This window comes from Cupressus sempervirens, chromosome 10 (genome assembly GCF_028749045.1).
Source record: "Cupressus sempervirens isolate cs-2001-9-10 chromosome 10, ASM2874904v1, whole genome shotgun sequence".
Lineage (NCBI taxonomy): Eukaryota > Viridiplantae > Streptophyta > Pinopsida > Cupressales > Cupressaceae > Cupressus > Cupressus sempervirens.
In genome coordinates, this window is record NC_143127.1 from 143,550,994 (window position 1) to 143,566,483 (window position 15,490).

The 15,490-nt window shown below is 35.0% G+C and overlaps 1 protein-coding gene across 3 annotated transcripts in view; it reads left to right on the forward strand.

Annotated features, from left to right (window-relative positions):
* LOC149532991 (DHHA1 domain protein) overlaps positions 1-15,490 on the forward strand; it is a 122,755-nt gene that overhangs the window by 875 nt on the left and 106,390 nt on the right. The gene's annotated exons all lie outside the window — the stretch shown is intronic.

The window sequence follows — 15,490 nt, forward strand, 5'->3', positions numbered from 1 at the left end:
GTGAGCTTAAATATCGGATGACCCAGTGCCGGGACTGTAGGATTCCTTCAAGGTAACGTCTCGGGCATTCACAACAATTTGTGGATTGTGCTTAACGAATTTTACCCGTGTGGTTAGAAAGCACAACTAGTTCTTAGCCTCCTTCATACTCTTAGAGCAATAAATTTAGAAGGCACATAGCCCATTTCGGAAAAGATGTCAAAACAATGAAATTGACTCAATATAGGACAAACTGGTAACGCGCTTTGTCAGACTGAAATATGATGGAAACTGGGAAAGTGGTCACAACACAAAAAATGTGTGCTTTTGGACGTCTTCCCACGTTTTACTGACCTTAGGCACTCCCAATTTGTGTATTTGCCAAAATTAGTGAAAATGACTAGGGCATGGAAAAGTGGCAGAGAGTCCGAGAACACACACTTTTCCATTGTAACCAAAACTAAGTGGCAGATTTCTCAGAAAAAGTGTGTGCTTCTGGGTGTCTTGCGTTAAGTGACCTCACACACACATCATTTGTGTATTTCCCAAAGTCAGTGCAAAATGACTAGGGCATGGAAAGTGGCAGATGGTCCTATAATCCACACTTTTCAGGTTATAATCTAAAGCCAAGCAGCAGAGTGCACTTATTATGTTGGGACATTGGTCATTTTCAGTTGTGGTATCTGATTTCAAAGTGCTTTGTAAGGCAAGATAAATTTTCAGATTTTCCTTGCCGCCAGTAACATTCAGCATCTTCATCGCATTCTCACATTTTCAAGGAGGTTGTTGAGGGCATTATGTTTTTGTGCAAGAATTGATGCAGTTGTTTTTTCTTTAAAAAAATTCCCAGGGCTTGAAGAAGAGATTTTTTCGAACTTTGTGGATTCTTCATAAAGTTTAAAATCTCTTAAGGGTCCGTTTAAGACAGTAGTTTCAGTTTCTTGTTTGAATGAGGCAGTTGCGGTGTTGTTTGAGAGTGGAGTTCTAAGAACATTTTTTTGGGTGGAAATTGATGTTTGGGAAACAAATTATGATTTGTCAAGGGTACCATACTGTCATGCGGATGTCCTTGATTTGCACCTAGTTGATAGAATAATGCAAGACCTAGTAGATTTGCACCTTGTGGATTTGCACAGAATAGAAAACAATGTACTAGTGCAAGCAACTTATTTTCGGTTGCCATTCAATGCCAAGAATTGATTATAGCATGTGTATAGCATTATGACCTGAAAAGAATGGAAATTTTCAATTTTGAAGACCAGAGATATATATGCTTCATCCTGATTTCTTTGAAGTTACATTTGGTTTGCAGGCAAGGAATGGAATGATAATTTGGACAAATGTCAGGAGTTGGAAAAGAAGTGTTCGCTTGAGGGAAATAAGTGACCTCTTGAGCGAACAGGCCAGAAAGATTGCTGAAGGCTCCACTACAAAGTGACTTCAAGAAATTGACTATCATGATGACTTTAAACAAGGCATGTTGATGTTTGGTTGCTTCTGTCAGATAAATCTATATATAATTATGTATGAGATATAATTTATATATATAAGTTTATTGTTATTTGACAGAAATATCTATATATATATATATATTATTATACACACATATAATGATTAATTTTTTTATTATATTAATTATCTAACTAACGAATAGACACATCCCATTCATTGGACATCTCTCTTCATGGCTTGTTCTCAATTTAAATGAGAGGTCGCTGCCATTTGGAAAACACATACCAAATATCATGGCAGTGCTTAGTACATTTGCAACGATCCCAGGAAGTTCAAAATGGTATCAGAGCTAGGCTGCAAATGTAAGAGAATAAGAATCAACAATAGAAGATATGACATAGTTTCAGGAGCTACTAATAGTAGTGGAAAATATTCAAAGAATAATAACCTTAACAGTTAGCAATGCAAATTTTAATTAAAATTACCAGTTTTTTATGGATGTGGATCAAGAATGTTGGCTCTATGTTATTGATAGTGGCAAAGCTAGGACTAATGTTTGACCATCTTAGATGGGGCTCAAATTGCATCAGAATGATCTTCAAACAATGATCTCCAGCTAAGTTACAGATTCGGATGCGGATTCTGGAAGCTGATACAGGATGCGGGGATTTTTTTCTTGATGTGGATGCGGGAGGAAACATATATATTTTTAAAAGAAATAAAAATATAAGAATATATATATGCAAAGAAATGCAAGAAATAGACTAATATAAAATTTAATTTTTAAATATATGCAAAGAAATGCAAGAAATGTACAAAAGAAAATCATTTGATAGTATGACTATGAATATATGATACTTAACCCGTTATCAAAATTCAAGATATTTCAAATTTCATATGATAAATCAATATGTTCTTGTCCAACATTAGCGTTTAGTCTTAGACAATAAGTTCAAATTGGTCATGTTTAAGGTTCCAACAAAATAAAAATATAGTTAATGATTGAAGATTCAATCAACTTGCATCTAAGTCTGATTCTGAATCATAGGGATTCGCAAAAAAATCCACATTCTCATCATTATCTCCAACTGCTGAAAGATCATTTGAACCAAACATGGTTCCACTAATGCTAGATGCACCATGTGCCACATGATCATCACCATTGTCTCCGACTGTAATAAGATCATGAATATTGCATCCAAATCTGCACACTTAGGGGCTACATCCCAAAGCTTTGTTGCCCCTTCCTTGTAATGATCATTCTTACATGACAAAAGACGCAAGTTGGTGTGGACAAAGACCAAGTCCTTAGCTTTCTTGGAGCCCAACCAGTTATGCTTCACTGAATGGATAAAGTAGTTTGTACTCCAATTCCTTTCAAGAGCAGAAGAACTAGCAACCTAGATATTTGTAACAAAACATACAAATGAAATGCAAAACAATTTTAAGAATGTGTGAAACACTAAATTCTAGAATGCAAGTGTAAACATAAAAGTTTAAAACAAATTTACATAACAAAATAAAAAACTTACTTGTGATAGGACTTTGATTGCAAGAGGTCGAAGATGCTTGAAAGGTTGACCATACATGTACCACCATGTGATAGCTCCCATTCTATTTTGGTTCTTTAGTGCAAATGGAGAATGCCTTAACCTCGAAGCAAACAACCCAAATTCTTCCCTCACTTTTTCATGCATTTCTTCCAGTGGGAAGATTATTATAAGAGCTTTGTGGCACCCCTTAGCAAGCTCCTCATTTGCAAATGGTGCAATGCTACCGGACATACCAACTACCTCCTCACTATAGTACCTAGGAGATAAGGCATATGCAAGGAGGTGCAATGGGGTAGTCATCTTATTCTAGCGATGGCGGATAATTGCTTGCACTTGTTTGCATAAGGCTTCACATTGTGTGGGGTCACTCTCATGTGCTTGTATAGAATGTTTTACATTCTCAACCATGTTGTCCATGCCATCATACACATCCCCCAAGCAAGGTGTATCTGTATTAGGCTATCAGCAAAACAGAGCATAATCATGATGGGCTCGGTGAAATCCAATACATATGCCACACGAGCCCTCCAACTCTCATTCGAGATCAAATCCCTAATCCTTTGTGCTTATCTGAAATTGAGATCTTCCATACGCCCCATTGCTTACTGATGACCATTTGGCCCAATGCATCTTTTACCTTGAGGAGTCGTCTCATAACAATTGTATGAGATGCAAAATGGGTCTTAGCAACCTAAGCAAGTTAACAATATGTCAATTGACAATATAATTATAAATTTTAATTTTAAACTAAATTACAAATCCATGAAACTTAGTAATTTTAAAAATCAATTTACCTTCATCAACTCCAATTTGGAGTATGCTCTAAAAATGGATTGTGACATGTGGTGGTTGGTCACAAACATCTGTATGTCCTCCCCCTCTTGGTATATTTTCTTCACCCACTCTATTTCAGTGCCAATCCTCTGCATGATCAAGTTAAGAGAGTGAACAGTACATGGGGTCCAAAAAATATGCTCATACCGTATCTCAACTAAAGCATCCGCACCCCTACAACTTTTGGCATTGTCCTTGATCACCTGTACCACATTCTTACTACCCACCATCTCGATGGCCTCGATGAGAATTCTAGAAATGAATTCAGAATCCTTCACTTGCCCCTCACAATCAATAGCCTTCAAAAACATTGCCCCTTTGAGAAAAATTGCAATCACATTAATCAATGGCTGGTTTCTTGTATCCTTCCAACCATCTGACACAATAGTTAGACCTGAAGTTTTCCAAGATTTTTTGATTGGTTGAAGGTCTTTCTCTAAATGTGTCTTTTCTTGTTGCAATAGAGTCGTATGCACCTTTTCATACCCTAGGCTTGTGCAGTTAGCTGGTGATTCTTTGATTGCTGCCAACATTTCCTTCCAATATGGCGATCTCACCAAGTTGAAAGGAAGCCCATTCGCATAGAGGCAACATGCAATAGCTTCATCAGTGCGGTCTCTCGCCTCCATTTTAAATGTGGTGTGCAATGGGCCTCTTTTGTGGGTTGAAATTCACACTTCTTCCTCATCCTCTCCTGGCACAGGTACTTGCAAGAATGGGTGTTCGGAGGATGAAATTGGTTTAGTGGGTAAGAATATCTATTTTTTGACTTTTATTGATGATTTTCCATGCCATTCATGAGTTTATTTTCTTAAGTAAAAATCTGAAGCACTTGGATGCTTCAAGCATTTTATAGCTATGGCAGAGAAGCAAAGTGCGTATTCCATTCAAATACTCAGAACAGATAGAGAATTTATCTCCAAAGAGTTTGCTGTTTTTTGTGACACGCATGACATTCAAAGATAGCTTAAGACAACCTTTACCCCCTAGCAGAATGGTATTGCAGAAAGAAAGAACCGTACCATTATGGAGATGGTGCGAAGTATGTTAAAGTCTAAGAACCTTCCAAATTCCTTTTGGGGAGTTGCAATAGTAACCATAGTTTACATTTTGAACTGAAGCCCACCAAAAGTGCTTCAGAATATCACTCCAAAGGAAGCTTGGATTGGACACAAGTCCTCAGTAGCTCACTTTCGTGTATTTGGTTGCTCTGCATATATTCATGGTCCTCTTTAGAAGAGAAAGAAGTTGGATGCCAAATCCCAACTTTGTACCTTTGTGGGTTATTCAGATTACACCAAAGGATATAAATTTTATGAACCTGACACAAAGCAATGGATTATTGGTCAAGATGTGGGTTTTGATGAAGGAGGAGTGTTACATCCCAATTTTTGACCTAACTTGAAATATAGCTGTTGAGGTTTGCATGAAGTCAATTGGCAGTTTAATTTGTTATATTTGGCGAAATGGTAAGATAGTTAGTCATTATGATTTCAAGTGAAGATGACATGTTAGTTGATCGTTAATCTTGAACTCATGGAATTAAGAAGATGGTTAAATGTTGTGATTATTTAAATAATTTATTATGATTTAACAGTGGAGAATTTCCTTGTAGGGGAGCATGTCAGTGGGGTGGAAGCATTGTTAGAAAAGAATTAGGCAGGAGCATTGCCATCATTGAGCAGATGGGTAGAGGACCTAGCGACTTGGAACAGAATACATCTGCGGGACCCGCATGAGTTATTTAATAAATAATTTAATTAATATAATTGAGATAAAATATAAAACGTATTTTAAAGGATTTTAATTTATCTTTCGTCATATTATTTATACACATGCATATAATATAAAATTGATTTGGCATCATTATAATTTAATAATTTAAATAAGTGATTATAATAATGTTCAAAATATAATAGTGTTTGGAATTATAATTTCTTACTTTTAACCGATTAACACTTAGCATGAAAATCGATTTAATATTTGGCGATTTGAATTGTATAATCTTTCAACTTTATTTTCCAACCTTTTATTTATCTTTCCTTCTTGTTTTAATTGATTTAAAATTTTAATGCTTTGGAATTTGAATTTATGGAGGAATCGAAAAGTCTTCTTGTAACTGATGGAAGTCAAGGAGTCTCGGCAAATCTTTATAGTAAGCCATGAATCAACCCAACAGTTTCACCCATTCCTTGTCTACTGCGATTTCACTTTAAGCCGCGAGTCTCTTTCTTAGAAAAGCTTCCATTTCGTCTGCACCCGTATCATTCTTTTCTCTCTCTTGCTCCACCAACACCTTGCATACCAAGTCTCAAAGTTAGCGGATAAAATAACTCGCTAGCAAAATTCCGGTCATGGGTGGAAGATACTAAAACATCTTGCAGGTTATGTGTTTCCTTTGCCAATTTCTAAAATGTTTATAGTTGGCTCTTCATACTTCTTTCTGAATTAAAAACAATGTCTTGTGGGGATTGTTATTCAAGGACGAAGGAGCCATGTCTAGATCGATTGTAGTCAGCTACCTCATATGCATTTATGATTTATGAATCTTCCTTCTTGACTGTTGTCGAATACTATTTGATGGAGATGATAACAATGTAAATATGCTTTCATATTCATAACTTCTTTCTTTCCTGAATTGAATTGATCTTGCTGAATTCGATATCTATCACAGCTGATACATAATGCTAGATTGAGAATAGTTTAATTATAATTTCCAAATCTTATCTTTCTCTTTCTGATTCAAGTATCCACTCACAGTCGGCTAGGTCTGTTAAGTAGAAATCTACCCATAATACTAGCTATTTGTAATTTGAGGTGTATATGAGATCCTTCACCAAATATTCCTGAGTTTATTTTACTTATGAAATCCTTAGTAGTTGTAATGATTTGATTGATTATATGAAACCACATCTTTGCACAAGCTTTATTAAAATCTTCCAATTATATTTAGAACACTTTCACACCGAGGAATTCACCTGGCAAAGAAGCCTGAAAGGTGAAGAGGTGTAAAATAAATAGAATGATCGTAATCTTTATGGCCAGAATTATGATAAGTTTCCCAATCAGCGAATTCTATGCATAAGTAGTTTGCAGTAAGTTTTAGCATTTAACATGATGATATCTAGTTTGATGTCTTGTTGAATTTACAAATTAAATCTCTTTAAATCAACCTTGTGCAATGCAAGAGAAGTCAAACATAGTATGAATCCATAATCTTTTTACGGATAGAAATTAGAAATAAACAATCAAATTCTGACATCTTTTAATCTCAAATTGTGAGATGCTGGATGCATGTAATCTTCTTGAATAGTTGATAGAACCGGTTGATCTGAGAATTCCTAACACCTGGGACTCACTCGGCTGTGTAGCCAAATAAAAGGGTGATGAGGTGAAAAAAAAAAGAATCTGTAATAACATGAAATAGTAATCAGTTATGACAATTCAATGTTTATCATTTTAATATGAATTAATAGCTCATGCATAATCATGTTAATGTAATCTCTTGCTACCAAGTCGTATGGTGAGTTAAATACTAGGATGGCCAGTGGATGGCAAGATGACCTCTGTCTATTCCGGGTAGGGAGGGCCTTTCTCATTAGAGATTGTGAGGAGATAAGATTTGGTCCGAGGTTGGGTGGTTAAAACCCTGACAATGTTTCACCTCTCCCCAAGATGTCAGTAGTGCATCAGACAGAGATAACTATGCATTCAAATGTTTATTGAAAACAGGTATTATCACTTTTATTTAGGAGGTAAGATTAAATTGAGTTATTTCATTGTTACCGTTATTTTACACTTAGATGCAAGAAATAGATTTATGGCTTGTTTATTTCAATTATGAGTAATGAATATAAGTATATTTTCTAATCTTGAGTTAATGTCACAGTTAAGTAATCGGAAGGAAAGGAATTTGAATCCCTAATTGAATCCGTGGTAGCGGAAGCCCTATTTGAATCAATGGTATCAGAAGCCCTAATTGAATCCGTGGTAGCCGGAGCCCTATTTGAATCAGTGGTAGTAGAAGCCCTAATTGAATCCGTGGTAGCAAAAGCCCTATTTGAATCAGTGGTACCAGAAGCCCTAATTGAATCCGTGGTAGTGGAAGCCCTATTTGAACTAGTGCTATCAGAAGCCCTAAATGAACCGATGGTAAAAGATGCCCTAATTATTACAGTGGTATAGGATGCCCTAATTTTAAATATGGTGGTATTTAATTGTGATCATCATTTGATTTTGATATAGCGGTTTTTAGATGATAGTTGTCATGTGTAATTGTTATAGTGTATTTGTGGACTAACTCGGGTGGTTGCAGAAGCATCCCTAGTTTGATTTCGATCTTAGTTTTCTGAGGTATGTGGTTTTCAATTTTTATAGTAATTTCATTTGATGGTATTTCAAGTTTTTAGTTAAGAAATTTTGTCTAACTGATTTTAACAGTAAATCTTATTCACATGGATATGAATGATATAATTGTCTTCCTATGAAATGAAGTAATAACTGTATTTTTTGAGCATGTTAGATGTTAATTTAGATGCAGTAAAACCGGATGTTACAGGGAGTGTGGCAATGGAAGAAAGAAGTTTAGCAATCTACACCATTCATCATGGGTAATGAAGATGTTCAAGTCCCTCCTCTCCCCACTAGCTCAAGTGGAAGCTCATGCCCCAATCCACCAAGTTCACCAAGTTCCTCTTTAGGTGAAAGTTCAAATTCACTATCCAGTCCAAGTTCTTCACAAAAGGTACGAAGTTTAAATGAAACATATCAAAGGAGTTCTAATGTGGATCTGGTTGCTAATTTTGCATTGTTAAGTTCCATTTAAGTTAAACCTTATGTGTAGGAAGAAGTTGTGATAGAACTAATGTGGATTGATGCCATGAATGAAGAGATTCATGCTATTGAGAAAAATGATACATGGGAATTACTCTAACATCCCAAAGATAAACAGGTGATTGGTGTCAAATGGATTTACAAGGTAAATTATCACGCTGATTGTTTTGTGAAAAGACACAAAACTAGACTTGTTGCCAAGGGATTCACACAAACACCTGGAGTAGATTATTCAGAGACTTTCACTCCAGTTGCTAGGTTTGATACAGTTAAAATTATATTGTTTATTGCTGCTCAACACAAGTGGCCAGTCTATCAAATGGATGTAAAATCAGCTTTCCTAAATGCTTATATTGATGAAGGGGTTTATGTGGATCAGCCTATTGGCTATGAAATTTTAGGAAAACAACACTTGGTTTACAAACTGAAAAATAAAACTCTATGGGTTGAAGCAACCACCTCATGCTTGGTATGCACAAATTGATAGTTATTTCTTGAAGAAAGGATTCATTCAAAGTCCTTCAAAGCCAACCTTCTATATCCAACATGTTGGTAATGATATTTTAATTGTTTGCCTTTATGTTGATGATCTCATTTTTACAGGTAATAGCCCATCTCTCATGGAAAAATTCAAAGTAGAGATGAAACAAGAACTTGAGATGTCCGATTTGGGACACATGCATTATTTCTTGGAGTAGAGATGCAGCAACAACCTGAAGGTATAGCCGTTTCTCAAACCAAGTATGTTGCTGAATTATTGAAGCGGTTTAGAATGATGTCATGCATTGCAGTTGCTACCCCTATAGCCTTTGTTGAAAAGTTAACCAAGGATGATCCAAGCCCCCATGTTGATCCTACATTATACAAAAGTTTGGTTGGAAGCCTCATGTACCTTACTACAACAAGACCTGATATTATGTATGTTGTGAGCCTCATCTCTCTGTTCATGCAACACGTCTTCAATGGAACTTTAGTTCCACTGCACACCGCATGATGCTCAGGCCCAGTGCCGCTGCATGAGTCCACCACATTGCTTTTTTAGATTGTTTTATTATGCACAATAAAACTGCATGTTCAGTTACTTATTAGGCACCATTTTAAATTCTTTTTAAATTAGTTTGCATAATAAACAGACCTGTTGATTATCATGCAATCCCTTTGCATGTTAATATTTGGAGTTTTTAGTTTGAAGTGCAGTTTAAAATTCTGCCTTCCTCCTCCTTGATCAGTGGTGAAGATTTATTTTATTTTCTATATTATGTTCTAAGTATTTTCAGAATTATATAGTCAATAAAAAAAGAAAGCTTTTCTGATCTCTGCTATTCATTTTTTAAATGCTCTATTTTTTTTGGTTGTCTGTTTTTACCAGTATAGTATAAGAGTTGTCTGTGGTTCAGATCTTCAATTGGTATCAAAGCAGGTTGCAGAAATCTTTTCTTGTAGGAAGGGTAACAGTTTTCTCCAAGATCTTTCAGAATGGCAAATGATGACAATTTTCCATTCCAGCTTCCGCTGTTTTTTGGAGACAACTACGAATATTGGAATATCAAGATGAAGACCCTACTATTATCTCAAGATCTTTGGAGTATCAAAGAGCGTGTGATTTATTATATAGCTTTCGATTTAGATCTATATCAAATATACATATTCACAGATATCCACGACAGACAATATCTTTGTGCAGGTTATTGTCATTCACAACCCATGCCCACCTCTATAAAGATTGCCAAGAAATCTATTTTTCATGACAACAGTGACCTATCCAACCCAACATTGTTGAGGGGGAGATAATTGGCGTTAGGGTCCAAAAGTCAACCTTGTCGAATATCTCGACAATAACGACTAGAGGAAATAGAGATGATTTGGTCAGGTTCTTGAGATTGTTGGCTTTCTTTCATTGTGTGACGAGCTGTTGAACCTCTATGAGAAGGTTTGAAGTCTACTATGATGAGCATCCTTGTGTGGAGGTTGAGGCTAGGGTCTGCGTGTAGGCTCTTGCAATTTGAAAAGAAATTAAATGTCAAAATTCAGAAAATTGGAAATGAGATTATAGATGGAGATGAATTGATGGTATTGTGGATTACAGTGACAAGATATGAAACACAAAGGGGACCAGTCCATGTAGATGATAAAATAATTCACTAAAAGGACATAATAATTCATTTCCAAAACAAAGGCTATGACTGTACACAACATATAGAATTGAGACTGTGTTCCATGTCACTGTCTAATGACAAGACAATAGATAGTGAAGGATTGGGAAATACAATCAGTCATTTAACAATTGGGAAAAGGCACCTGAGGATATTGGAAGTGATGAACAAAAGTAACATGGCAAGTAGAGACTCATGACAATATTTCATTTGTGATACTCTAGTTGTGGTTATACAAAGTCACCCTTTAGTATTTTTCTCCTTCGTATCAGTTTAGGGTACGAAGAGGGGTGATTAAAAGGAAGGTGTCAATTAAGTTTGAATGGGACTCACATCACCATAGGGGTAAGATAAATCACGATAATTGGAGGTATGCTATACCATGTGGAAATAAGATTAAGAAATTATCCTTGTTAATATATATATACATAGAAATAATAATAACAGGATTAATGATAACATTATATATTGTATATCAAATAATATGTTTAAAATACAGATTAAAATATATTGAGGAATTGAATATATGCATATATATTCAAAGCATATATTTTAATTAGATATTATCTATATTTTATTGGGATGATGTTATCATTATGTAAAATTATTTTTGTATTTAGATGCATATTATAAGAGCTATCTACCTTGATATTTTTTGAGAATGTTATTGCAGGAAAAGGGAGATTGATTTAAGAATCAGAGGGAGTTTGACACTTCTTCAAAGGTAAAGGGGCTTAGAAGATTGATGTTCAGAGGACATTTGACACATTCGTCTGAAGGAGTAGATAGAGAATATGATTTAGTCAACCTTCGGCGATCTCAGTCATATTGATTTAGAGGGAGTAAACCATGTTGAGATGGATTCTCCAATGATAAATTGTAGTAGTCAAGAGGTCTGTCATTCATGAATATACCTCGTAACTATGTGATTTTAATGGCCCTACCCCCTGTGTGCATAATGAGGAAGTGATGACTTCCAAATGATATCACTTGTATTTGCAAAAGTTATTGAAAGGTGACGATCTTACAATAATTTAATTTTCTATTATGATGGATATCTTACAATGTCTATGCGGATCATGATAGATTATGCTTTGCATTATGGATGTTTATAAGGTAAGCATTATGAGAATACATGTGCACATACCCTTATAAACATTTTTTGAGTACATGATGAATGTTATACAACTTGATGTTCTCGAGACCATTACACATAGTACTTGGTGAATATCTTGCATCTCAACATTCTGAAGACCATTACTCAAAGAGTATTTGGTGAATATCATATGTTGATATTCTGTCGACCAATACTCAAATGTGATCTCAAAATGGTGAATATCATATGTTGCTATTTTGCAGACTATTACCTTATTGAGTACATGGTGAGTATCATGTGTTGACACTTTTTGAGACCATTACTCAGAGTATTCGCTGAATATCATATATTCTGAAGGCCAATACTTATGATATCAAAATGGTGGATATCTTCTGATCAAAGATATACTTAATCTTGCTAACCTAATATTACTTTGAGGTAATATGTGTGTTTGTCGTCCCTAGCTAAAAGGGAGTGTTGATGTTTGGTAGCTTCTGTCAGATAAACCTATATATAATTCTGTATCAGATATTATATATATATATATAAGTTTATTGTTATACGAGAGAAATATATATATATATATATATATATATATATATATATAAAACTAACAATGATTAATTTTATTATTATATTAATTATCTAACTAATGAATAGACATGCCCCATTCATGGGACATGTCTCTTCATGGTTTGTTCTTAATTTAAATAAGAGGTCACTGCCATTTGTAAAACACATACCAAATATCATGGCAGTGCTTAGTATATTTGCAGCGATCCTAGGAAGTTCAACAAGGCAATTAAAGCAAGGACACTCAAATAATGAATTTATATATTATTAGTGATGTCTTTGAGGATAAGGCATTCCTTGATTGGAGGTAGTTGATTAATGATTGTATTCACTCACAATTTTGTAACTTATTTCATGCATGTAGCCTTCACATATTGGTGAAATCTAAAGGGTTTTATAGATCAAATATAGTAAAAGAAGACTTACTTTTCTACAAACAATGCTTATAGCTGAAATATCAATGCCGCGGAAAATATTTCCTACTTACCAATCAATGAGCTAAAGGGGCTCTATAATAAATGGTTCATAAGATACACTTTCTGAAGGTTTTGCTAATGGGGTAGCAAGCTAAGTGGGTTTAACCTTGGGGGAAACTTAATGGTTAAGTGCACTTGAGTTGGAGTAGTATTGGGATGGTGATCTCCTGAGAAGGCTCAATGCTTCACCTTGGTGAGCATCATTTGGACACAATGAGTTTTAAGTGTTCCTTTCATTCTCATTAGAGATGGGTATTGTGAACCAATACTCATCAACCATGAGTGAATGAGTTTGACCTAAAACTACACAATTGAATCTTGATAGCAATGTCACAATTCAAATTGTTGTGGAAAACATCTTTTGCTTATCAAGTATAAATTTGCCTTTCACCACCCTAATCTGATTTTTTGAGTTATAAATACCAATTGACTTACAAAAATGAACTCACCAACCTTTAATGGAGACACTTAGCCTTCCAAAGCTTCCTGCATCCAAAGTAAATCTTTGTAGATTGCCTTGAGAACTGAAAATCTTGCCCAACCAGCCATAAGGGTGCCCAACATCTGAAAGTGAAGTACATGCCAGTTGCTACTATATCCAAATCTCAACACCAATCTCTTGCCAAGAATGCTTAGTTGATCTCCTTAAAAAAGCTATCGTGCCTTGCATTTAGCAGCCTCCGAACTTCTCTATTGTGATGTCTCACAATATTTTTCAATCCCTTTTTGCCTTACAAGATAGTGGTGTCCAAATTCTTCAGTCAACTAATCATTAACTTGAAACTTCTTAAATTTGTCTTGATAAAGACTTCTCAAATTATCATATATCTCTTTAATTAAAACCATGTGAGAAATCTAAGCCATCTCTCTTCCAACGAGCTAGGGTAGATAGCTTCACTACCAAAACCATTATCCTATAGGGTTTCTGTTACATCCCAAATTTTGACCTAATTTAAATTATTATAGTCATTGAGTTGAATGGATTTCTCTCTCCTATTCATGTGAAAGGGGTAGTTAAATATAACCGTTATATCCTATGAATTTTTTTATCGTCAATTATTTTGTCTAATTGTTTAACGATGATGGTTGTTATACGTTATTTGTCATATGATGATGATAGTAGTTAGCAGTTGCTTGGTTTCAGAATTATGGTTATTAACTAAATTCCTTGTTAATATCAATGCTAAATGTTATTATGGATTTATCACGGAACTTGGTATTATTGTGGAAAATTGTTGCACGAGTGATTGCAGGATTAGACGAAGGAGGGAAGCATTTCTTAACGGGATCTACAGAATGGGGTACTATCTTAGTTCATTTATCTGGTAGACAGGTATGACCTCTAACTATCTTTGTAAGGACCTAGTGACTTGTATAACAGAATACAATCATTGGACACACATGATGAAAGATCCCTAATAGATGCCCTTGCTGATCTGTTGTAGTTTTTAAATTAATAAACTATATTTTCCTATGATTTCTTTGATGGTCTTTGAGAATAGACAGAAGTGCAGAAGGTTTTGTTTTCGTTTTGTGTTTTTTGATAGTTTTCACAATAGTAATGAATAATGAACAATAAACATGAGAGGAGACTGAAAATAAATAAGAACATAGAGCCAAATCAGAATTGCTATAAATTGTACCAGGCAGATTTCTGATTTATAAAGCCAAATAATAAATCCAATGCAGTTCCAAGGAGCTTACATCTAACAATGATGCCAAACTGCTACAAATGGCAGCCGTAAGACTTCAATGAATCACGTCCCAGCTGAAAGAATCAATCTGTAATGCTGAAACCATAAATCTGCAACCTGAATCCACAATAAAGAATGGTTTACTCTATCCTTGATAGCAACACACACTGTCTGAAGAATCCAATGCCAATAACTGTTGAGGGCAACGTCCCAGCCAATCCAGAACCTGGGGTTTGCGTCCCAGATGAAGAATTGCTCTCTCAGAGCCAATTCACAAAAACAAATTTTCCAATATGCAAAAGATAATAAAAAATTAGGTCTCCATCTCCTTATATCCCCTTCCAATTGTAAATTGAACCCTAAAGGGAAATTACACTTTGCCCTTTAAATAAAATATAATAAAATAACATTTTCCCAATTAAAGTCATCCATGCTATAGGAAAAACATTACTTTATTAAAATTCCATAGCTGAAGGCACCAAAAAGTCTACAGATAGTAAAAATCATGTATAATAATTCGAGACCTTTCCAACGAGCTATAACACATAGGTGTACCTGATCAACTGAAGCCAAAATCCCCTTATTACTCCAAAATGGTTATATTATTAACCTTATTTTAATTTATTTAATCACCAACTTAGGAAATATTTAAATATATTAAAATATTTCCCAAATGGTCCCAAAAGGCCCAAAATGACCAATCAAACATGAATCTGACCTTGTCACCTGTCTGTGACTGATGCTGAACAAGATGGGTCAACTGACAGTCTATCCCTAAAATCTAGGAATGCTCCTAAAAAGGAGACAACCCCAATCAACCAAAATTGAGTCCCAATGACTCCCCTAC